This window comes from Stomoxys calcitrans, chromosome 3 (genome assembly GCF_963082655.1).
Source record: "Stomoxys calcitrans chromosome 3, idStoCalc2.1, whole genome shotgun sequence".
NCBI classification, from domain to species: domain Eukaryota; kingdom Metazoa; phylum Arthropoda; class Insecta; order Diptera; family Muscidae; genus Stomoxys; species Stomoxys calcitrans.
In genome coordinates this window covers 140,031,615-140,058,751 of record NC_081554.1, presented here as the reverse complement: position 1 = coordinate 140,058,751, position 27,137 = coordinate 140,031,615, and the positions used below count along the sequence as shown (strand labels likewise).

General features: G+C 44.8%; 1 pseudogene; it reads right to left on the bottom strand.

Annotated features, from left to right (window-relative positions):
- LOC131995794 (histone H3-like) overlaps positions 1-11,442 on the bottom strand; it is a 66,913-nt pseudogene extending 55,471 nt beyond the window's left edge.
- Between the last annotated feature and the right edge of the window lie 15,695 nt (positions 11,443-27,137).

Genomic DNA, 27,137 nt, shown 5'->3' with positions numbered 1-27,137 from the left:
AGCGAAGTTGTCTTTGTCTTTTTGGCGGTGCTTTTCAATCACAGCGAGGGTCTTTGCTTTTGTTGAGAAAAGGCGAATTCTGGCTGATTTTCAGTTTGGCTTTAGGTCAGGGCACTCCACTACCTACGCGCTCGACGTCTTGTTTCTTGATTTGGTCTTCTTATTGTTTAAGCTCTCTTCTGAGAGACAGGTGCTAGCAGGTGTGCCTCAGGGCTCTCTGCTAGGGCCTATGTTATTTAACATATTCGTCCATGATGTCCCTAGTTCGCCCTCGGGTGGTTTGCTACTCGCCTATGCTGATGACATGCTGGTTGTATTTTCGGGAGCTAGGGCGTCTGCTGTAGAGAGGGCGTTGAACTCATTTCTGGATGGTCTTTATGAATTCTACTCTAGGTGGAAGCTGGAGTTGAATATGGGGAAGTCTTCCCCAACTTTAGGTGCTACATTCCCGATTTGTTTATCGGGGGTGGCAGGATTGAGGTCTCCACTGTATTGAGGTACCTAGGTGTTGTCTTTGATACTAGATTTGATTTCTCGAGACACGTTGGTCACGTGCTCAATAAGGCTAGTCGTTTGTATTTCGCCTATGCTGGGCTTCTTCGGATGAGGGGGGCCTTACCAGGGAGGTTAGGCAGCTTATTTATAAACTGGTTATCAGGCCTGTCGTTTGTCATGCCTTTCCTGCCTAGTTTGACATTTCCTCACGACATATGTAGAGGCTCAGGGTCTGGGAGCTGGTTGTTCTTCGCTCATGCTTTGGCATGTGGCCTTTTTCCCAGGGGGATGGGACCTTTAGATCGCCGACGTGTAGGGAGTTTTATGACACGTATGGTTCTGGAAAACTCGATGTGTTTTTGATGAGCGGTGCCCTTGAATTTTCTACGAAGTGCCATGACCTCGACAACGCCCTGGTATCGGATCTTTTATGCAGAGACGTTGACCTCAAACCCGCCATGGATAGGAGACACCTCCCATTTGCCGCTCTTCCAGCCCTTACTGCCGCTGGGCATGTATTTATAGAAAAGTTTAAATAGTACTTTTTATTTTCTTTTTACTTTCTTTTAATTTCCTTTTTGATTAAAATTCAGCGTAAAAATGCTATGCCCTAACACCTTGGTTATCTTCTTAGTAAAATCTTTCACATTCACATCATAAACCTTAATTATGGGTGGGATGGCCTTACCTGATTTCCCCTCATTCTTAGTCTTCTCCGTTCCATCATTGGTCATCTTTGGGATTGCTCCGGTATTGCGTTTGTTCCGCACCTCTTTGAAAGCACCCTCTTCGGCTATTTGACTTGGTACCACAGTCTCATTGGTCATCATCTCTTCTTCCATCGGAGCCTCTCGGCCTATCTCCGATTCCATAGTGCTGCGGCCTTGCACTATGCCATTATTTTCCATAAGATTGGTGTCGGCATGCCAATCTACTTTCTTACTATTATTTGTTGGAGTGCTATCTGCAACCCACTCATTCGAGATATGTAGGCTGACGTTGACATTTTTGCCAGCCAATTCCTTGGTAAGCACGTTTAGCTTGGCTTCCAAATCGTCGATGCGCTTTGCCGCATTCAATTTCCACAAGTTTCTCCTGTGCTCTTTTGTAGTCTGATGTAAAGACTTCAATCTGCTTTGCCTGCTCCCTTATCTTTGCCTCATATCTCAGGCTTTCATAATGATGGTCTTTCTCACTTGACCACCTTTTCTCACTTTTGCGAGGAAATTCGCAGGTAGCGATTGAATTCGATGCACTAGCAACTATTTCGCTTAAGCTTTCCACTTTCTTCATCCTGACGCCCCCTATGCGATTTTTATGATCGCTAGGGACGTCGACAACTTTACAATTGGGAAGTTCCAGCACTGGCGCCTTCTCTTACTTCTCAAATTTTAATATACCAGTATTGGCAAAATTAAGTTTTTGCGCAGCACTTTAGATGTCCAACATTCACTTCCTTTAGATTAAAATTTTTGTTATCAAACTTTATCATTCACCTCTTTCACTGCTGGCTTACAATGTTCATATCTCAAATGCCAACCACTGAATAGTTGGTGAAAGCGAGTTTAGTTTAGTTTATTTCCATTTCTTTTCTTATCTAAATTTACATTTCATGTTTCTCTTATTTTATAAATTTTCTTAACATGTATCTCTACATTTATCTAAGAATATAACACTACATATTTAAAAGTAGGTTTCTTAAGGTCAGCCCACCTGACATCTTATACAATAAAGTCCATTTATCCATCCAATAAATAGCCCGGGAAAATTAGGTAAAACCGAGCACCCTTTTTCACTTAACCTAAGACTTAAACTATAAATATTTACATATATACAAAAACAGAAAAAATAAAAAAAATAAAAATTTCATCGCACAAAAAGGTATATACAAAAATAAAATAAAAATATAATTCCATAGAATCCAATGTCAGATCATTGGACCATGCTGTAAACAGGGCTATCTGTATTATACGTCTGGTACCTCCTGTGGTAAAATACCACACGCCCCCTATCATCAAACACCAAGCCCCCCTCATCAAGAAATAGCAAGCCAATCGGGGGCATATGACCATTAGTCTCCCTTATCCTATCATACTGCTCCCTGGAGATACAGTATGCTCTCACCTTCCCATTTGGGTGACTCACACAACCCCGATGAAATTTAATCGCCAGTCCTGCCATGTAGGCATCTATCCGCACAATCCCGCACTCATCATAGACAGTCCTATTCGAAGGTCTAGCCCGGTACCCCTCCTCCATCAATCTTCCCTTGACCCCAAAGCAGTGGATAAACACCCTCCTCTCGTACCTGCGAATGCGTTCCATTTGGCTAGACGACACCAAACACCAGACAGGGAACGCATACGAAATCGTCGGTCTAACAACCTGGGAGTATATAATCATCTTGACCCTCCTACTAAGACCTCCTCTCATACTCATAGTCCTATACAGCATAGCATAAGCCGCCCTTCCCTTCCTTATCGCCTCATCTACATGTTTCACAAACGACATGTTCTCTTGCAAAACAACACCCAAATACCTGATGTTATCATCGTTAACAAGTACCGTACCGCCTATCCTGACCGACGGAGAGAAACGCCATACATTCCTAAAAAGTCTCAAGCCTCTACATCTAAACATTATGGACCGATATTTACCCAGGTTCAATCTCAGCCTCCACCGCTCCAAATAAGGCACCAGCTCCTCAAGGTAGTCCTCCATCCTCCTCTGAGCAACCACCGCCCTAGGGTGGGTAACCGCTATCACAATATCATCCGCGTAAGCCATAGCCAAATCTCCCCCCTGAGGCAGAGGCATATCAGCCAAGTACAAATTGTAGAGCACAGGTCCCAGCACAGACCCCTGCGGGACCCCCGTCGTAACCACTCTACACTCAGAAACCGCACCCTCCATCAACACATGGAAGCTCCTACCGTGGAGATAACCCGCCACCATCCTCGTCAAAAAAGGTCCAAAACCATACCCCTCAAGCTTCGTAACGAGGCCCCTGTGCCACACCGTATCGAACGCACGTTCAAAATCAAGACCCACTGCCAACGTACCACTGCGTCTTCTAAAGCTCTCAGACACCTTAGATGTTAGCACCACTAGCGCATGAACCGTAGAGGTGCCTCCTCTAAAACCAAACTGATGTTCCCCCAAGACACTACTCTCCTCAATAGCCTCATTCACACGCTCCAAAATGACAATCTCAAACAATTTCCCCAAACTCGATATCAGAGAGATGGGCCTATAAGAGGACGGACTTGTCGGATCCTTCCCCGGTTTAAGGATAGGAATAACACTAGACTCTTTCCAAGCCCTCGGAAAGTAGCCAATGTTAATGCATTGATTAAAAAGAACCGCCAAATAGTTCCAACTCCTATGGTCCATCTTCCTGATAACAAAGTTCGGGATGCCATCCCCTCCACTACTCCTCTTGCAGTTGAGTTCTGAGAATCGCACCTACCTCTGAACTCCTCACCATCCTCAACGGAGGCACATCACCGCCACCGTCCACAACACCATCAGCAGTGATACCATTCCCAAAATCCATCATAGGCCTCGTAGACCCAGCCCTCACATCAAAGGGATCCTCCATATCAACCGCGCCCTGTGCCTTCGAGAAAGAGTCGGCAAAAATCTCCGCCCTACCGTCATCAGTATAAACCCGTCTCCCCTGAGAGTCAGTCAAGTCACCCATCCTCCTTCCTACTTTCGTACCTGTAAATCTCTTCAAACTGCGATACATATTATTCCCTGCCACAATCTTGCCCAATAGCCGGACGCATCTCTCCTCCTCAAACAGAAATATCCTCTCCCTTATAATCTTGTCAAGTAACCTTATCATAGTCCTCACCGTACCTGCCTCCTGGAGGCCGTGTAGTCTGTAGAGTCTCCGCCTAAGGCCCTTCTTCTGCGCTATCAACGACAGAATATCCGCTGGCAAATCGGGCAATTCCCTTCCCTTCACCCCAGTCATCGGGATGCTCCTTTCCATAGCCCCCCTAATGGACATAGTGAGCCTCTCCACACCATCATCCAATTCCTCAATGGTGCAATTCCTGTCCAAAGGCAAAAACGCATCCCCCATCAGACCAACGAGACAATTATTAAAAATACCGACGTCCATCCTCTCAAACTGAAAATACCGCACCGGTACACTACTCTCCAGATCACCAAGCGTAAACTCTATGCAGACAGCCCTATGGTCAGAGTCATAGTCTAGGGTCTTAAGTCCATTCACAGTCTGTGACCCATTTGGCCCGTCCTTCAACATAATCCCAACCGTCGTGATGAAGAAATCAATGTACGACCTGCTCGTCGTCGGTCCGTCAGTAGGCCTCAACACCAATGCCGGGCTCAAATCCAACCATTCCTTCAATCTCCTACCCCTCGTATCCGTAAAATCATCCCCCCAATAGGCATGCCGGGCATTAAAATCCCCACCAATAATCGCCTCATTGGAACCCATAACGCCCTCCAGTCTATCCATATCCTCCATGTCGATAATCAACCCTGGCCTAAGATACAGTGAGCATAAAACAATACTCACCCCACTTCTCCTTCTGACTCTCACAATAGTACCCTCTATACCCCCAAGATCAGCATCCAATCTCTCACCCCTTATACCATCCCTCAGGCATATCTCCGTCCCCCCTCCTCTCCTACCAGTCCTATTCTGTCTAAAAACCTTATAACCACCCAATTCAAACAAATGCCTATCAGACAACTTATGCTCAGCAATCAACAAAACATCAGGACGATGTTTCCCAACAAAGATCTTAAGAAAATGCCTCTTACTCCTGGCCACCATCGAATTCACATTGACGAAAATACACCTAAAACCGTCCATCATCACCAAAGCTAAGCAGAAAACCCATCATCGCCCTCTTCTTATCGTCATCACTAGCCAGCCTACGATATTCCCCTCTAAAGGCCTCAATCCTGCGCACACATGGCAGAAAGCCCTGGCCAAACAACCTCTTACACTCCGCATCGAACCCTCCCATGAGTGACTCAGACCTAGCCATCTCCTGTCTGCCTGCAGCCCCACCAGCCACAACCGAAGCTTTGGCCGCATTCGCAAAGGTCATTCCTCTCGTACCCGCACTCGAAGCATTCATCTTAACCGCAGCATCATTACGGGCATGCCCACCATTCCTATCAGCCTCTCTCCTTTCCTGAAATCTACGTAATATCTCTATCCTCTTGGGGCAACTATGGTCACAAGCAACGTGTCCCTCAACATCACAATTAGCACACCTAACAGGAAGCCCTACCTTCCGCACTATCCCACCCGTATCCGGATCCGTCGTAACGTTCTCTTCTACATTATCATCCCTACATGGCACCTCACATCCCCCGGGCCCATGGGACTGCCCACACTTCACACAACGATAGTCCAAGCGACAGTTCGGTGATGTGTGTCCAAACCTTTGACAATTCCAGCACTGAACAATCCCCTCCTTCTTGAAATTAGAAATCACCACCTTACAATTTAAAATGTACTGTAGTCTACAGAACGCCTTAATATCAGAAACTGCATTAAGCTGTACTATCCATCTATCTCCTCTAAGTCTTACTATTTTCTCCACCTTAATGTCCATCCCCTTGCTATCCAAGAAAACTCGCAAGTCCTCTACCTCATATGTACCAGATAGCCCAGCTACAAACATGGTAAATGGTCTTCTCTCCTTCGGTGTGTATGTAACATACTTATATTTCCTCTCATCAAACATCCTACGAACCTTATCATAATCCTCTAGGGACACCGTCTGTAGACTCAAGACATTCTTATTATTAATTTTCACAACAAAAAGGGCGTGCCCCAACAATGTTCTCAATATCATATTAAGCTCCCTAACATTAGCATTATAAACTTTTATAATAGGTGGGCTGACCTTACCATTCCTTCTTCTCTCAGGCATCGTCTCATTCCTCTCTGGCTCATTGGCAGCCCCGCTCATCTTCTGACCAGCCAAAACATTGTGCTTCATCTTGGGTGTCTCTTGATTTGGAATCTCCTTATAGCCCTTCGGCACTGCCCCTTTGCTAGTTACTTTTGCTGATGTTGTCTCATCATTTCCAAACGCAGTGCCAAGGTTTCCGGCTACCTTGACCGACTTGAGACTGCTACTACCCACAGAAATATCGTCAGTCTCCATCTCTTGTAGTTGTAGATTTGTAATGGCTTCCTTTATTGTTGGTTTTGCCAACGTCAAGTGGCTAGTGACAGGTGCCATAAGTGCGCCGCCCTTTGTGCTTGTCTGCAATGATGCTGCACACAACTCATCTAACTTCATCCGTAGTTCCTTTATTGTTTTTTGATACTCATCCACTTTGCTCTGGAGCTGCATTATTTTATACGCAGCGTCGCCTTCAGCTTCACTGCCGCTGCTTGTCTTCTTCTTCTTTCTTTTCTTTTTGGTCTTTGCCTCGACAAATTGATTGCTGTCAGTCGAATATTGCTCGAAGTTTACACTATCATCGTTAGTCTTAGCACAATCACTTCCATTATTTCGGCTTGTAGGGGCACTTGCCTTACGCTGTACAACAGTCTCCTTCTTATCTATAGCATCAGCCATAGCTAAAACACCAAATCTGTTCTCACAAGAGTTCATATTCTAATTAAAAACGAGTTCATTACAACCATCATTCAATTTTTCAAAATCAAGCAAATTGCTGCCTTTTATTTGTATATTATGCCCCAGAGGGACATTCACATTTCGCTGGTCTAGCTGTCGATTTTGTGCCAGCACTGGCGACTACTATCACTTCTCAAATTTTAGGATACCAAATTTGGCAAAATAATGTCTTTGCGCAGCCCTGATGACTACTACCACTTCTCACGAACGGCACCTAAGGAGTCAAAAAGTCACTTCTACCGAGATTAAAATCTGTTATCAAACTTTGAAGATCACTTTCACTGTTGGCTCACGATGTTTGCACTTCAAGCACCAATCACTGAAATTGGTGAAAGCGACTTTTGACTTTTGTTAAGTGCAACCAGTGAGAAGAAATAGTAGTCGTCGGTGCTGCGCAGAAAGTTTGATTTGCCAGTTTGATCACTCAAAATTTTGAGAAGCAAGAGAAGGCACCAGTGCAGGAACTTCCTTCGAATAAGGCCGATGATGTTCCTCAGAACAATGAGACTCGCATAGAAGACAGAGGAGTTGATCTAGTTGAGAATTTGAGCACTGTAGTTGCAAATGCTTCGAATATTGTCGTCAGCGACAATTTTCTGATCCCGAATGAAAAAAATATCAGCATGAGACCTATGCTAAAGGCCCATTAATTGGTGTTGCTGGTGATAAAGCCAGCAATTTTGGTGATTGCACAAAGGCACATATTTACATTGATGGACGAAAAATATTGAGCGCTACCTCTCAATCATTGAGTACAACCTCCAGCCAGTCATTCAATGACGGCAAGTCGATGACTGCCTTTACAACGAATATCGATAATGCTACAAAATCCGATGGAGCCGGTTTCACATCTGATGATATCCCGATTGTCTTGAGCCATAGATATAGAAAGCGCAAGATGAAAAAAGCTCAACGAGATGGTGATTCACCCACTGAAGGCAAGAAGCTGAATCAAATCCTTAAAGAGCTTCAAGCTACAATAAAATTACTCCATGAGGAGAATCAAACACTTAGAGCTGAACTGGCTGAAATAAAGAAAAGACAGGAAGATGAGGCGAATCAGCAGAAAAAAATTTACTACATACACATACACTACGATCTATCTTCGGGGTTGTTCGTATACACTTCGTGTGTACAGATGCAAATGTTGAAGCATATACGCAGCACACACCCTTATTGAAAACTGTAGCCCGCTAAATTTTTTCTATAAATATCGGGAATTGCTCCGAAAGGCAACTATCTATTCTGTTTTGTTAATTCGTTGAGTTAAGACATAAGTCTCGAAAAGCGGAAGTTTGAAAACAAATTTTAATTCTCAAGTGACTTTGCCAAGTGTCATTTATTTTTAAGTTTGTAAGCGCAGTTAATATTGGACATTTTTATACCTCACTTCGAAATTTGAGAAGTGATAGTAGGCATTGAATTTGCCATACCTTACTCTAAAAAGTGAGAAGCAATAGTAGGCAGCAAATTTGGCCACATTGCTTGAAAAAGTGAGAAGTGCATAGGAGGCGGTGTTTTCACATTCCCTATATTGAGCTGACCAGTGGAGGAGAAAATCAAATCACAAATCGACACCGGCGCACACTACCGATGTGCGCCATTGGGAACTAGCACCTTTGTTGGCAATGGTGGAAAGCAACATTGCAATCAAATGGCCGAGACAAACTACTACAACCTTTTGAGTGAGCCTTCTCAAAATAATGCTCCAGATCGAAAAACTATGGGTGTTTCAGGTGCTGGAGGTGCCAGGAAGGAGAACGACACGTGTACGTCAGACGGCAGTGTGCACATAGATGAAGTCCAAAGGCGTAAACGTAAAAAGAACAAGAAAAGCGGTAGCGGCAGCGGCAGTGACTCACGCTATGAGGATTTTAGAATCAATTTGTTAATCTCACAATATATGGAAACAATCGAAAAGTTGCAAAATGAGAAAAGACAACTGGCCTTTGAATTAGCGGAACTGCGCTCGCAAATACAAAGCAAAGTTCCTGAGGCACAAACTATACGAAATAGTAGCTCTGGTGGATGTCGTTGTTGAGGTCCCTTTGGGCAAAAATTTTGAAATGTCGGCCAAAGTAGCTGAGGACTTTGGCACTGCGAAGAGGTATACCAAAGATACAACTGTACAGAAGATAGAAATCTGGGTGAAGGCAACTCCAAACACGGCAACACCAATAGACACCAGTAAAGGCGCAATAAAGAAGACAACAGCCCCCGTCCATATATCAGAACTAAAGCAGGCGAATGGCAAGAGTGCAACATCCCTGACGAGAAATGGCGAATCAGCTGAGACGCATACGACATCGCAGATTACACGAGGTAAGTCCAGCCCATCAGTAATTAGAGTTTATGGGAGTAATCCTAAAGAACTGACAGACAAATTGGCTAGGCATCTGGGTCATGGGTTATTTAGCATGAGAATCATAAATAGGAATCTGATTGGATTGAGTCTATGTAAGATCGAAGACCATCAGAATACAAGAGATTTCATAACTGATCTGGGGCTGAATTTTTTCACATATACGCCTAAGGAAATGAAGCCTTTCTCCCTTATAATTCGGCGTCTGTCTGGCACATATGACGTGGAGGATCTGCGGCAATTCCTAGGGGATTGTGGGCTTGAACTGGACCTCTTGAAGATTTTGAAATTGGAGGGCGATCGCTGGATTGTTCAATTGGGCAAGGGATCTGACATTGGAGGATTTAAGCGCCTGCAATATATGCTGAATTGCCGAGTTCACATTAAGAGACACAAGTCTGGTGGCCTGACACAGTGCAGGAACTGCCAGCGTTTTGGACACGTGTCTACCAACTGTAGGATGACATATAGATGTGTTAAGTTCGGGGGTTCTCATGGACCGGACAGTTGCACCATCCCTGGGAAGGACCTGAACACACAGGAGAATATTACCACTGAGCCGTCTACAGGACGGATAGTCCGGACTGTTGGAGTCCCAGTTTACTGCGAAAACTGTAAGGGGAATGGACATGTGGCGAGTTCCAAAGACTGCCCGAGACGCATTGAGATTCTTCGCAAGAGGACGGAGAAGAAAACAGAGCCGAGACAGACGCAATTTCGAGCAACTGTCCCTCCTCCTGCCATAAATGGTAGGAATGGATCATTTGCTGATGTGGCTCGAACGACGCGAGATATGGGTCAATCGGGGCCAGTTCACAAGGACATCTCCGGGGATATTAACAGGACACTGGAGCAATTCGATGGAGAGTGCAAACGCCTTCTTGGCGGAGATCTGCTGACCTGTTTGAGGAAAATTGGAATCCTGTTTTAGGCGTAAATACAAAAAAAAAATCTGCCATCTATTGTTTATAGGTAAACATTTTCAAATATGTTTATCGACTATTGCAGGTCTTTTAATATACATGTCATAATTATCAGTTATCAATTATCATGCATCAACATTTCGCCTTTTTGCATACATTAACATAATAAGAATTTAGTTTTATCGACCCTACTCAAGATTATCGGCATTTAATAGGATCAATGTTACCATTAGTGTACTGTAAAAACTATTTATTTTACATTTGAATATCACATGGTAATCATTGTTCATTTTCTGATGCTAAAAAAAATTGGCATATGTAATAACAAAACATCGAAACGAAGTATCTACGATCGTCCCTCTTCGTACATTTGTGACAAAGTTAGCAGCTCCAAGCAAAGGAAACATTTAATGGTAGTATATGCGTGCATTTTGGTATCTGTGTGTATGTATGCTTTTTAGTGTTGTATACCATCGTTTCATCGTATTGTTCTAATGGCGTCGGTTTTAGTTTCGTCATGTATGTATGTATATTATAGAAGCTACATTTTTGCCGACGGCAAATTGAAAACTGGTAATATTTATTTTCAAATAAATTTTATGTATTTTTTTTTTTAGTAAAAATTTATAACAAGAAATATCTCTTTTTAAATATGTTTTGTGGTCCTGAAAAGGACCGATTGTTTTAGTTTTAAAGTTTTTAAAATTTTCTCCAAAATAGCGTCAAGATAATGTCTCTTCAAAGCGTAGACGACATCCATAGCGGTGACGGTTTTACGCTTAGCGTGTTCAGTGTAGGTGACAGCATCACGAATAACGTTTTCCAAAAACACCTTCAGGACACCACGGGTTTCTTCGTAAATCAATCCAGAGATACGCTTTACACCGCCACGACGAGCCAAACGTCTGATTGCAGGCTTGGTGATACCTTGGATGTTATCACGCAACACTTTACGATGACGTTTAGCGCCACCTTTTCCCAAGCCTTTGCCACCTTTACCACGACCAGTCATTTTTTCACTTTTTAAATTAAATTCACTTCACAAGATATGCACAAGAACTAATACTTACCATGCTGCGATACCTCATATTTATACAAAATCCGCTCTGAATTTACTACATACACATACGCTTCGATCTATCTTCGGGGTTGTTCGTATACACTTCGTGTGTACAGATACAAATGTTGAAGCATATACGCAGCACACACCCTTATTGGAAACTGTAGCCCGCCAAATTTTTTCTATAAATATCGGGAATCGCTCCGTAAGGCAACTATTACGATTATTGAGTGTTTGGTGCTCGAAGCGTAAACATCAAGAGCGGATAACTGAAAGTGGAAGTGACAACAAATCTCGAAGATAGTTCGGACAAATTTTAATCTCAAACTGAAACGATTTGATTTTTTTTTTTTTTTTGATTTGATTTATTTCCCAAGTTCTTTTATAATACATTTACAAGCTTATTCTTATAATTATCTTATTTCTAATACAGTTTCTCTTAGCATTTATATTTATCTAAGAATACTAAAAAGAAAACTTAAATGGTATACTGAAGTCCAGCCCACTTCCAACTCAAACTCCGAAGGTTCCACAAAGAAAACCCTAACTTAAAATCTCGAAAACCCAGGAAAGGGACAAAACCTAGGTCAATATCTTATTTAACTACTTAATACTATAGAAACAAAACAATAAAAGGTATTTACAAACAAAACATAAATCAAAATAATCCATCAAGAAGGTATTTACAAAATTAAACAAAACAAAAGTACAAACAAAACATCAACAATCCAGAAAATAAAATATTTACACATATTTACAGATATATACAGGTCCCTTCCTATTGGTCAGTCGCGTAGACCGTATCCTCAATATTGAGGCTCCTAAATCTCCTGTGGTAAAACATCAGTCTACCGTCATCACCATATAGCATGCCGCTATCGGACATAAGAGGAAGACAGACTGGGGAGAAGGCTTTTCCATTATCCCTTAAGTACTCAAATCTCTCCACAGTGGGGAATAAACCACGGATTAGTCCGTTCGGATGGGCCGAATATCGCCGTAGGTGGCAGATGGACGACGCAACCATAAAGGCATCAATTCTGGGCATACCGCCTTCCCTGTAGACTCGTCGATTTGAAGGCATCCTCATCTCGCCACTTGCCGTCACATGGCATCTTATGTTGAGAGCGTATCGCAGCATACGGCGCTCGAACCGCCTTGCACGTTCCATTTGAGCCGATGAAATAAATGCCCATACGGGATGTGCGTATGAAAGGACCGGTCTGACAACTTGCTTGTACATAATGAGCTTAACCCGACTGCTCAATCCCCTTCTTCCTCTAAAGAGACTTCCGTAGGCATGAAATGCAGCCCTGGCCTTCCCCAAAACGTAGTCCATGTGGCGAGTGAAGGTAAATTCCTCTTGAAAGACAATCCCAAGATATTTCATCGTCTTTTCATTCCTTATCTGCTCACCGTACATCTTTATATCGGGGACATAGCCACGAGCATTCTTATAGAGATTTCCTCTTTTTCCTCTGAATACGATTGATGAGCACTTCTCGATGTTAAGTTTCAGCTTCCATTCTCTGAAATATCTTTCCAAACATCCAAGGTATCTCGTTAAATTCCTGGCAGCCATTTTCGCCCTGGGATGGGTGGATGCCACTAAAATGTCGTCCGCGTATATAATGAGAGTTTCGCCTGTCTCAGGCTCTGGAATATCAGCCAGATATAAATTATATAGCACCGGTCCTAGCACCGAGCCCTGAGGAACTCCAGCCACTATCTCCCTGTTCCCCGAAGTCGCCTGTCCAACAGACACAGAAAACGACCTCTCCCTGAGATAATCGGATACCATGACGCAGAGATGATCATCAAAGCCATAGGAATGTCTCATCTTCCTAAAGATACCCTCCTGCCAAACGGTATCAAATGCCTTCTCAAAGTCTAATCCAACCGCAATAGTCGCACAACGGGCGTCAAAACCTTCCGTGACTTTGCTCGTGAGGGCCAGGAGGGCATGTGTGGTCGAAGTCGCCTTCCTAAAACCAAATTGAGCTTCCTTAAGAATGGCATTATCCTCAATGTGATCATTCAATCTCCCAAGCATCACAATCTCAAGCAGCTTCGACACATTGGACAACAGCGAGATTGGCCTATAACTGGCGGCAGATGTCGGATCCTTACCCGGCTTCAGGATTGGGACAACCTTCGACTTCTTCCATGACCTGGGGAAGTACCTCAGGCTGAGACAGTGGTTAAAAAGGATCGTTAGAAACCCACAGGTCGCCGCATCCACTCTCCTCAAAATAAAGTTCGGAATACCGTCAGGGCCCGAACTCCTCTTATTGTTAAGCCCTTTGACCATCGCACCAATCTCATCAGTCTTCAATAATCCCAGTTGCCCAGGGACATCCCCAGAGCCATCAGCCCTAATCCGATAGTTGAACTCAATCATAGGTGTATATGATGTCAGGTCGATAATTCCTTCCTCAACACCTGTAAACCCTGTCCGTTGTTGAATTTCCGAGAGCTTATCTGCCAGGGCGTTCGCCTTAGACTCATCTGAGGTCAACAGTTCTCCGGTCGGTCCAACGAGATCTCCCATCTTCGTCCTTCTTTTGGCCGCGCAAAGTCCTTTCAACTTCTGAAACATATTACACCCTGGTCTAATCGCCCCTAATATCTCCAGTTTGGCCTCCTCTTCAAAAATGGCAATTCTCCGTGCGATTATATTACCTAGGTTCCGAATAATCGCCCCTAGCGTATTAGCCTCCTGTCTGTCAAGCAGCCGGTATCTTCTTCTTCTGAGGGACTTTTTCTGTCTGATCAGCTCCAGTATATCCTCTGGGAGGTTTTTCATCACTCCCCGGCAGGGTCTGAAACGCCTAATCGACTGGTTCATTGCCTCCTCAAAAGCCGAGTTCATTCCAACAATTGCATCGTCCACTTCCCCTATGGTGCAATTTCTGTCCACAGGCAACTTGCATCCATCCAGCCTCTGTGCCAGGACGCTGTTCAGCTTTCTGGTCCTAACAGACCTGTAATCAAAAGCCTCAATCGGAGGGAGGATCTGAAAACTGTCCATTTCCACGTTCATCAGCACTGCCTCATGGTCCGAATCGTAATCCAAGGTAGTCAAAAGGGTCGCCCCAGTGGGCCTGAGTCCGCTCGTAGTCATAAAAATGTCAATATACGAGTTGCAGGTCGCACTGCACCGTGTGGGCCCCGCCGTCGGCCAGATCCTAATCGTGGGACTTAACCTCATCCACTCCTTAAGTGTCCTACCGCTTCGATTGATGTCATCGCCACCCCAATCCATGTGTTTGGCATTCAGGTCCCCCGCCAGTACTGCCTCACTCGGTCCAATAATGTCTAGGAGCCTGTCGAGATCTCCAATTCCCAAGGCAACGTGCGGTGCACAATATAAAGATGCGAAGTAGACGAATCCACCGTCAGTCCAGGCCTTAACTAAAGTGCCCTCTAGCTCCCCGAGATCCACCACACAGCACTCAGTCCTTATATCATCTTTAATAAATATCGCAGTCCCTCTCTTCCTGTCAGACTTATCCGTTCTGTAGCACCTATAACCTCGAAGTTCTAGCCGATTATATCTCCTCATCCCATGTTCCGCCACCATCAGAACGTCCGGTTTATGTGTATCCACGAAAAGTTTCAAGTAGTGTCTTTTGTGCAAAGACACTATGGAATTTACATTTATGAATATGCACTTATATCTATACATCAAGCTTCATAGACAACAAAAGCCCGTACAGCGCACGGGTCCTCTCTTCATCTGTCTGCAGCCTACGGTAGGACTCAGCATAGCTGCCTATTCTTTTCAGGCAAGTTATAAGGTCTCCACCTAGGAGCCGTCTGCATTCCTCATCAAACATGTCAACAGCCCGATTGACTCCTGATCCTCCTTGTTGAGTCATTCTGGCCCCAGTTGCCCGGGTGCCTCTTATAGCATCCGAAAATGTTCTACCATCCGTGACCGGATGCGGATCCACCCGGTTCACCGAAACCGCGACAGGTGGGACAATCGTGCGTCTCGATCTCTTCTGGAGTATCTCCAGTCGCCTCGGGCAGTCCTTGGCACTCGCCACATGTCCATTGGTCTTGCAGTTAATGCAGTATACGGGGACTCCAATAGCGCGCACTATCTGCCCAGTTGTCGGATCCGCTGTTATCACCTCTTCGGTGTTGTTGTCTTTATCGGGGATTTGGCACTTCTCCGGTCCATGCGAGCCGCCACATTTCACACACCGATACGTCATCTGGCAGTTCGACGATATATGTCCATATCGTTGGCAATTACGGCATTGGGTGAGACCCTTCGTCTTATTCTTCTTGATCTCAACGCGGCAGTGAAGAATATAGCGTATTCCCATAAAGGCCCTGATGTCTGAGTCCCTTCCCAGTTGGACGATCCATCTGCCTCCCACTAATTTAATTATCTTCTTCAAGTCCAGTTCCATATCAAGACTCTCGAGAAAAGCCTTCAAATCATCTTCCTCGTATGTGTCCGACAGCCCACGTATCAAGTGCGTACTAGGCTTAGACTCCTTCGGAGTGTACGTATAATAATTCAAATTCATACCTTTCAACAAATCTACCGTCTTCGCATGATCCTCCACCCTAGACAGCTGGAGGCCTACTACATTCCTATTTACCAGCCTAAGACCAAACAAACCGTGACCTAGGTGTCTAGACAATCTGTCAGTCAATTCCTTCGGATTGCTCCCATATACCTTAATAACTGGTGGGCTGGACTTACCTTTGACTTTATTCTGCATACTGCTCCGAGGGTTTCCTCCAGCTGCTCCGTTTGTAGGATTGCGTATGCTTGGTTGAGCGCCTGTAACAACTCTCTGCGTCACTTTTGAAATGGCTCCATTCGAACTGCTGGTAGACCCCTTGGGCACCGCTCCTGTGCTGGTACCTGTTGCTGATGTCTTCATGCACGCATTCAACGCTGTGCCAAGGTTTGCAGCTACCTTGACCGACTCGAGACTTAAACCTGGCATTTCTTCAGTCTCCATTCGTTGAACCTGACCGGAATTAACGTTAATAGTCGAGGTTCCGATTGATGGTATTTGGTTGGTGTCAGTTGTGACGACAATATTTTCTCCTTTCGATACTGCAGCTCTTAATATGGCAATTTGCTGCTCTAGGTTTCTAATTGTTCTATGGCATTCATCCACAGTGCTCTGAAGCTTGATAATTTGATATGCAGCTTCACCCTCAGCTTCGCTGCCACTACTGGTTTTCTTCTTCTTCCTCTTTTTCTTCGTTTTCGCTTCAATAAATTGACTTCCATCAGTCGACTGTTGGTCCAAATTAACGTTTCCTCCACTGGTTACAGACCAATCATCCTTATTTTCTGCTCTAACATGGGTGCCAGACTTATGCCACCCCATGTTAACATTGTCTTCGTTCGATTCAGCCATTGCCAAAACGCCAAATCTATTGTTGCCACTGGTCGAATTCATTCCACCAGTTCGTTGGTCATAATTCAATTGCAAAAATTCATGCGTATTCTCGCCTTCTATTCGATTCTCATGTCCCAGAGGGACATGCGTATTTTGCTGATTTGAGTGTGCCAGCACTGACGACTACTCTCGCTTCACAAAATTTGATACACCAAAATTATTTTTTTTCGATAGTCTATTTGCGCAACACTTGCGACTACTATTACTTCTCAAAACTAGTACTTATAGACACGTGAAGTCACTTAAAGTTGAGATTTAATTTGCTATCAAACACTTTTCACTTTCCGATTTAGATGTTGACACTTCGAGCACCAAACACAGAAATCCAAACTGAAACGAAATTGGAATTTCTTAAGTGTCTTAAGTGAGAAGAAATAGTAGGCACCAGTGCTGCGCAAAGGACAATAATTTGCATTTTGGTGCCTTTAAAACTTGAGAAGCAAGAGTAGGCATCAGTGCTAGAATTTTTACAAAAACTATCAGATGACGTCCCTATCGATTTTGAAAATCGCATAAGAGGCGGTCAAAACACGAAGATGGAGAAATTAAGCGAAGTAGTGGCTAATGCCTCAAATATTATTGCTGGCAACGAAATAGCACGCAAATCTGAGAAGAGAAAATCCACTGAAAAGGATTATCATTATAATAACATAAGATATGAAGCAAAAATAAGAGAACAAAATAAGCAAATCGAGGTTCTTAATACGAATCTCAAGATGACCACGGAGAAGTTTGTGGAACCAGATGCAAAAAGATTGCACGCGGAAAAGAGAGTAGATGATCTGGAAGCAAAGTTAAACAGCCTCATGAAAGACCTAGCGGGCAAGGAAGTCCGTGTTAATCTACAACTGCCGAGAGAGTGGGCAACAGCAGATTCATATCAGCCCAATAATACTAAGAAGGATGACTGGAATGTTGATTCTAATTTAATTAATGGTGATGTGTCAGTGGGAAGCCGTAGCACTGATATACCGGAGAATAGCCAAGTAACTCCGATGGAGGAAGAAGCTGCTACTGCCGTGCAGCGGGACAATGAAGAGGCTGTGAATGCCGAACAGCAAATGGATGGTGAAGCTGGTTTCATCAAGGTGCCGTCTAGAAGAAGTACTGGAGCAATTCCGAAACAGACAGCAAAGAAGTCCACGAAGGATCATAATATGAATACGAAGAGTAACGAGGATAAAGGTAAGGCCAGTCCACCTATGATAAAAATATACAATGTTAATATTAAGAACTTCACGAAGGAGATTACAGGGCTGTTAGGTCACAGCATATTCACACTTAATATTGTAAATAGAAACATGATAGGTTTGATGGTAGGTACGGTTCAAGACCATACCATGGTCAAACAATACCTTGAGAGGGAGAAGATCTCATTTTTTACGTTCACGCCTAGGATTTTAAGGCCATATTCGCTTGTAGTGAGAGGACTCTCAGACACGTATGACGTGGATGACCTCAGGGAGTTCATTGAGGAGAGAAAACTGAATCTGAAGGTAGTCAACATTATTAAGGCATTTAATGACAGGTGGATAGTGCAGCTGGATAGGGAGTCTGACATCGGCGCATTTAGGAAACTACGATACCTCCTTAACTGTAGGGTCTCGATAGGTAGGTACAGGAAGAAAGGCATAACGCAATGCAGAAATTGCCAGAGATTCGGGCATGCATCTACCAATTGCAGTATGCTATACCGCTGCGTTAAATGCGGAGGCGACCATGGCCCAGGAAAATGTGCAGTTCCCAATAAGGAACAGGAGAAAGAGGTGCTGAAGACAGATCCTGAGACAGGCCAAGTTGTGAAGACAGTGGAGCACCCAGTAAAGTGTGTGAACTGTGGGAACGAGAGCCACGTGGCTAGTTCGAAACAGTGCCCGGTCCGCCGGAGGATATTGGAAGGAAGAACCGGAAATCGAAAGGTCGTTGTTAATATGGCGCCACATGCTGGTGTGGCACCTACGACTGTTGAGATCCCATTATCGCGAAATACCGCCTCATCAGTGGGTGCGACGAAGGCTATACCAAAGAATAATAGTACTGTTTCCTATGCGGGCGCAGTAAGGAACAGGTCGACGGACGGTGGTGCATCCCCAGCGACTGCTACGGATATTACAGGAACCGTGACACACACCATGAGGTTCTTCGATGGAGAATGTGAGAGACTTCTAGGCGGGGACTTCCTCACTATATTTAACAAGGTTGGCGGTTATCTTGCTGACTACAGGAGATTGAAGACCGATGAAGAGAGGACACGCGCCATGGTAGGGCTTATGGCGACTCTAGTGATGGACAGATAATGACCTATAAGTGCATCTTTATTAATGCGAACTCGCTGGTGTCCAGATGTAAGAGACACTATATGCACTATAGATTGACTAGTAGGAATAGGATATGTTTTAAAGGATATAGATCCTTTATAGGAAAAAGGACAGGCGGAGGCGGTGGTGGCACCGCTATTTTTATGAGGAAGGGAATAAGAGGTGAGAGGATATCGGCGGACCTAGGCAGGATAGAAAATACTGTAGTCAGGGTGAGTACAGTCAATGGAAGAGGATTTATTATAGCGTCTCTATACCTGAGACCACTGGATACACTGAGGATGGCAGAATTGGAGGCCTTGAAGGGTCTTATAGGTGCAGACGAGGCGATCATAGGGGCAGACCTGAATGCCAGACATGTGCAATGGGGAGATCATACTGATAATGGCAGTGGCAGGACATTGGCGAGGTGGTTGGAGCGCGAAACCATACTAGTACAGAGAAGAACGGCGGGACCGACAAGAATTGCCGCGCAATCCCGCTCATATATAGATTTCTTCTTGACGACAGTCGGGATAGTGAGGACAGAGATCGAAAGGAGCGAAGGCGGCCTTCGGACGCTGGATTTCGAGTCAGATCATATGGCTGTTCAGCTCGATGCTGAGATGGAGACGCTGGCCACGAGGACACCTACAGAGATGTATGACTATACCACAATTAGAACGCAGGCATTCAATGCCAGGCTTGCTGCTGAACTGGCGACATGTGCGTTGCCGGATGATCGCAACGTAAACACGGAGGAGATAGATGCCGCTGTGGAGGGTGTAACAGTGGCCTTCAAATCTGCAATGGAGGAAAGTATCCGGAAGTTTAAGCCCAGGAATGGTTTAATGCGAGAGTTACCCGGTGACATCTTGAATCTTATTTCGCAGAAGAAGACCTTGAGGAGAAGGATGCATAGACTGGTAGATGTACAGGAGGCAATGACCATAAGGGCAGTGGTCAGAAATTTAGACACTATAATAAGAGAGAGAATAAAATTATTCGAGGATGACCTCTTTGTAAGACAACTGAACGGGATAAAACCAGACAACAATATGTATCGGAAAATACATGCTTTCACTGGCTCCCGAAGGAGGAAGGAGATAGGGCAACTGGTTGACGATACTGGAAGGACGATTTTAGCTGACATGGAGAAAGCCGAGACACTGGCGGAAACATTTTCAAAGATACAAGGAAATTCAGGATTACGAGACGATGATGGCGTTACAAGAGAGGAGATTTACCGCCCAATGACGACATTTGGAGATTCCCACCTTGCGATCGGGAATATGCTACCTGGAGCCAGCCCTTTGCCGATGAGACTGGTGAAACCAGGGGACATAGGAGCGGTACTTAGACGCCTGAATAATAAGAAGAGCTCGGGAGAAGATGAGATTCCCAACTATGTCCTGAGAAGGGCTGGCGAGAGGTCATGGAGGCACCTTGCAACGCTATTTAATCACTGTCTAAATCTGGGTTATTTCCCTGAGAAATGGAAGAGGTCCAGGGTGATACCGATATTGAAACCGGGGAAAGATCCCACTCGTCCCGAAGGATATCGACCAATATCCTTGCTTTCCAATCTGGGTAAGATGTTTGAAATATTCGTTCTGGAGAGAATAAACGAGCATATAGAGGATAAAGAAATACTGTCTCATGCGCAGTTTGGATTTAGGAGAGGTTTATCCACCGGTCATGCACTCATGTCTCTGGTGGACAAGATAAGCAGAGGACTCAACAGGAAGAGGGCCACAGTAGCTGTCAGCTTGGAGTTTGAGAAGGCCTTCGACACTGTGTGGCAAGAAGGAATACTGCAGAAGATGGAAGGTACCCATGGATTTAATCCATGTCTATCCAGGCTGACACGCGACTACCTGAGGAGTAGAAGCTTCACTGTTGAAATTGGAGAAACCAGATCTGCTGACAGAGACGTTAAGGCAGGAGTGCCACAGGGTTCGGTGCTCGGCCCTGCCTTATATAACCTATATCTGGCAGACTTGCCAAGGCCGGAGAGCGATGAGACAGTAATAATATATGCCGATGATATAATCGTGGCTGCAACAAATGCCAGGGCGAAAACAGCCGAGAAGAATCTTACGAGATACCTGGAGAGACTGGGAGAATATTTCACGCAATGGAGGCTGCGACTGAATGTTCCAAAATGCCAGGCGATCATTTTCAAAGGGAAAAGGGGCAGTGTATATAGGAATGCCCGTTCATATGTTCCAAGGATAACAATCAATGGAGAGACCATAGGCAGTACCAGCACGATTAAGTACTTGGGTATCATGTTTCAGGAGGACATGTCCTTCATAAAACATGTGGACTACGTACTTGGAAAGGGATGGGCTGCCTTGGCCAACTTCAGAGGTCTGTTGTCGAAGAGAGGAGGACTGAGCAGAAAGGTGAAGACTGCCTTATATAGACAGATGATAAGACCCACGATGACGTACGGATTCCCGGCATGGTATACCATCAGTTCCCATCAGATGGAGCGAATCAGAGTCCTCAAGAGGAAGATGCTGGCTTACTGCCTCGAGATTAAAGGAAGGCTGGACATCACCGGCTCCTATAAGAGACCTTCATGTAGGGAGATCTACCGGGAGGGAGGATTGCCGCGCATTGACGTATTCATGTTCGGTTCTGCAGTTAGCCACCTGTCGAAATGCCAGGGCCATGTGAATGACTTGGTCAGAAATTGCGAGTTGGCAGCGGAAGAGCTGCAGAATATCCTTGATAATAGAGGTCATGTCACGCCTATGTGTATGCTGGGATTGATTGAAAAGGGTCTAGCATTTGACCGGGAGGATAGATTACTCTTTTATCACCGAAGATACGGCGAATATGGCCTTGATAACATGGTGTACAACACTGCACAGTGAGATAGCGGGGAAAGCATATTTTCTTTATTATTTTTATTATTTATTATATTTATTATTTTGTTTCATTCATGATTTTGTAAATAGTTTATATTTCTGTTTGTTTACATGCGATGGATTGTTTGTTTTGTTTTTTCTGTTTTGTTTGGCGTTATTTGTAAATAGTAGACATATATTAGTTTTAGGTAGTATGTAGGTAGAAGGGAGAAAGATGAGTTGGAGATCTCGGTTTTTTTATTCCATTTTTCCGAGGCATATGAAAATGATGAGTAGGGCTTATTGCTAAATATTTATTAAAAACTGAACGGACTGGCCTTTGCCAAAGTATACTAGTAAATAGAATAATACATCTCTAGATAGACATAAGTGCTTAGAGGATAAGGGATATATATAAATATATATAGACAATAGATTTAAGTGTGATTTACATACATTGTAATAATGAATTATATGGAAAATAAAAAAAAAAAAAAAAAAAAAAAAAAAAAAAAAAGGCAACACATTGAGTGTTTGGTGCTCGAAGCGTAAACATCAAGAGCGGATAACTGAAAGTGGAAGTGACAACAAATTTTGGTCTCGAGGATGGTTCGGACAAATTTTAATCTCAAACTGAAACATTACATTACATTACATTCTTTATTTCCCAAGTTATTCTTATACTAACAGTGATATTCCAATCTTAAATCTAAATGACACAAGGCCCTCCCCTAACATGTTAAACATCTATCTAGGGATATATTCGTATTCATACCATTATCTTAAAACTATGCGGTAAGGCCAGCCCGTTTCTAAACTCATAAATGCATTGACATCAATCGTTATCAAAAAAAAAATTCTCGGGGAAAGGGATGTAAACCCCGAGATGACCTCAACTTCTCTGTTCAACCAAAATACACTAATCCTAAGGCACTACAACCTAAGAAAACGTATGTACAAAACAAAATCAAAATCAAAACACAAAATAAAATCAATTCATACATACTACTATACAAATATCTGCACAAGAAAACAAACAAAATAAAATGAAATGAAACAAAAATAAACAAATAATTCACAATGTGATGGGTCTAACGCCCAACCACTGATCCCTATTGTACACCAAGCTATCGAATCCGTAGATTCCATACCTCCTATTGTACAGTAGGATATTACCGACGTCGTCGTACACCATATCATTCTGCCTCAAGTGCGGAAGGCACATGGGGCTCTGATGACCGCCGGTCTCCATAAGTCGCGAAAAATACTCCTGTGTCATTGGGCAGGCGCGGACTAACTGATTCGGGTGTTCCTGATATCCCAGGAGGTGATCGATGGCTTGAGCCGTCATAAAGCCATCGATGCGAGTCATGCAGGCGCCATCATAGACCGCACGGCAGCTTGGACTCTTAAAATATCCATCGGCTGTCCTATGTTTCCTGAGACCCAGGCAGTATGCCAGTATCCTTCTCTCCAGCAGTCTGATTCTCTCCATCTGGTGAGATGATATCGAGGACCAAACCGGAAATGCATATGCCAAAGTAGGCCGGATAATCTGTTTGTAGAGCGTCAGTTTGACCTTCTTGCTCAAGCCCCCTCTCCTGGCGAGCAACCAAAGCACCGAATGGAGTGCAGCCCTACCCTTTCGAAGGACTTCATCCACATGGCGCGTAAAGCGCATATTCTCCTGGAAGACTACTCCTAGGTATTTCAGTACTCCAGTGCTCTGGATGTGGTCATCTCCGATCCTAATGTCGTGTATATACCGACGTGCATTTCGATATAGTCCTCTCTTATTGCCCTTGAAAATGATCGAACGGCATTTATCAATATTCAAGTCCAGCTGCCATTGCCCAAAATAGCCGGATAACTCCTCGAGGTACGCGTTCAATCGCCGCTCTGCCACCTTGGCCCTCGGATGTGTGGCTGCTATGAGTATGTCATCCGCATAAATAAGTAGCAGGTCATCATCTGCCGGTGCGGGTATATCTGCCAAGTAGATGTTATATAGGACAGGGCCCAGCACAGATCCCTGTGGCACCCCTGCCGCAATACGTCTCTCCTGGGATGTCGCTTCTCCTACCACCACGGGGAGATCTCGGCCACTAAGGTAGTTCTCTACCACTCCCAAGAGATGCGGGCAAAATCCAAATCGCCGCATCTTGGTCAAGATTCCACTGTGCCAGACTGTGTCGAAGGCCTTCGAGAAGTCCAGACTGACCGCAATCGTGGCACTCCTCCTGTCGAATCCACGGCAAATCTTCTCGGTCAAGGCGACCAGGGCGTGTGTGGTGGATGTTCCTCTTCTAAAACCAAATTGGCTCTCCAGAAGGATTTCCTCGTCATCGATGTGATCATTGAGTCTTTCCAAAAGAAAGATCTCAAAGACCTTCCCCATGCTCGACAGCAACGAAATGGGCCTATACGATTCCGGTCTGGTGGGGTCCTTCCCGGGCTTCAGGATTGGTATCAATTTCGAGGATTTCCATTTTTTAGGAAAATATCCTAGGTTCAGGCAGTGGTTAAATATCACTGTCAGCCAATGCCACGCCTCTGACCGTGTCTTTCTCAGCACGTAGTTTGGGATCTCATCCTTCCCGCTGCTTTTCTTGCCATTCAGCCTTTTCAATACAGCTCCAACCTCCTGAGTTCTAATGAGCCTAAACTGAGGCGCGGGGGCACCAGGTGTCACTGTCCCATCAGCCTGGTATTGGTCTCCGAATTCGATAATAGGCAATGTCCGTTCTCTATCATCAGGCACGGGGTTCACCTGCGTAGCAGCAAAGGTCCTTGCCAGTAATTCGGCCTTTTCCAAATCGCCTGTGGCACGATTCCCATCTGGGTCCACGAGTTCGTAAATCCCAAGTCTTCGCCTGTTTCCGCCTATTGTCTTCACCTTCCGGAACATATCCGGGCCAGTCGCGATTCCGCGTAAGAATGCCAGGGTCTCCTCTTCCTCAAACAACCGGATCCTGTCCTGTATAATTTTGTCCAGGTTTCTCACTGTGGCCTTCATTATGTTGTGCTCTTGCAGGTCATGGATCCGATACATCCTGCGGCGAAGTGTCTTCTTTTGGCCAATTAGCCCAAGGATTTCCTGTGGCAACTCCCTCATTCGTCCTGCCTTAGGCTTGATTTTTTTAATACTGTCCAGCACCGCCTCCTTAATTGCGCCAGTGATGCCTTCCACCGCTATGTCAATCTCCTGGACGGTAGCATTTCTATCCACTGGCAATGTGATCGCAGTCAGCTCCGTTGCTAATCTGGTGTTAAATCGCCTTACATCCATGCTCCTAAAATCGAAGATTTCCCTTACCGAACCCTCGTTCATTGGCGCTATATCCACTTCAAGCAATACTGCTCTATGATCTGAGTCGAAGTCTAGAGTCTCAAGGCCATCCGACAGCATTCGCGTCGATGCAAGCTCCATAGACGTCAGAAAATAATCAATATAGGAGCTAGTTGTTCGAGAAATCCTTGTTGCACCGTCCGTGCGTCTTACCAGCAAATTAGGGCTCGTACTAAGCCAGTTGTACAACAACCTGCCCCGTGGATTCACCAGGTTACCACCCCAGTGTGTGTGTTTCGCATTTAGATCGCACCCTATGATAGCTCCATCCGACCCTATCATAGTCTCAATCGCATCCAAATCATTTGGTCCAAAAGTGAGACTCGGCGGACAGTACAAGGCCATCAACACTACATGTCCACCTCCATGGCAACCAACTCTCACCACCGTACCCTCAATGCATCCAAAATCCGCAGTCATCCGCTCACCTCTGATCCGTTCAGCCAAGCAAATCGCAGTGCCCCCACCTTGCCCGCTTCTCCTGTTCTGTCGAAAAATCGTATACCCCTCTAAGGCAAAAGTATGTCTCCCTGTAAGCCTATGTTCTGCAATGAGCAGTACATCGGGCTTATGCTCCTTCACAAATAAATCCATGTAGTGTCTACGGTGTCTAGAAACCACCGAATTCGCGTTGATGAAAATGCATCTGAGTCTAATCATGAAGTCTAAGGCCTACCATTAGCGCGAATATCGCCCGCGATCTCTCGTCATCTGTCTTAAGTCCTCTGTATGTCTCCGCATAATCTCCGATCCTGCGCATACACGAGACAAAGTCTTTGCCAATCAATCGTTTGCAGTCCGCGTCAAACATCGCCATGGTATTCCCTGCGAATTCTGCGAAGTCTCCAGACCGAGGGGGGGGAGCCACCGGCCGTGTTGAAGAGGTCCTAAGTGCCGCTGAGTACGACACTTCATTCGATCTATACGCCACAGGCGCCGCTGTATTTCGGGTGTTTATAGGCGCCACATTCCTGGCGGCTTTATTAATCGATTTTCTCTCATTCATTCTCCGCTGTAGCTCCAATCTCTTAGGACATTCCTTTGAGCTAGCAACGTGCCCATCGGCGTTGCAGTTCGCGCAGTGTACCACCTGGTGTCTTACCGTCGTTCTGACCACATTTCCGGTTGTGGGATCCAATCTGAGGTCATCCCCTCCCTCTGCCTCAGCGATATCCTCGTCTTTACCCCCAAGGGTACAATTTCCTGGGCCATGCGATTCCGCCCACTTGACACATCTGTATGGCATCTTGCAATTACTTGAGACGTGCCCGAACCTCTGGCAGTTCCTACATTGCACCAGTCCCTTCCTTTTCCTCCTCTCTATCTTAACCTTACAGTTAAGAATGTATTGCATCCTTCGGAATGGCCTCGCATCGACTCCACCCTCCACCTGCACAACCCACCGATCACCTCCCAGTTTTATAATATGCCCCAGCCTCATATCAGGAACAGTCTCGCCAATGTACGACCGAAGGTCATCAACATCGTAGGTGTCCGACAAACCTTTAACCATCATGGTGTACGGCTTCACATCACTGGGTGTGAAAGTAAAGTAAGTCATGCCCTCATTTCCTAGCATAACCTTGACCTTATCATAATCCTCACGCTTATACACACGAAGATCTAGTCTATTCTTGTTTATCACCTTAACAGTAAATAGCTCACTACCTATAGCCTGTCTTACTTTCGATGTCAATGTCTTCACATT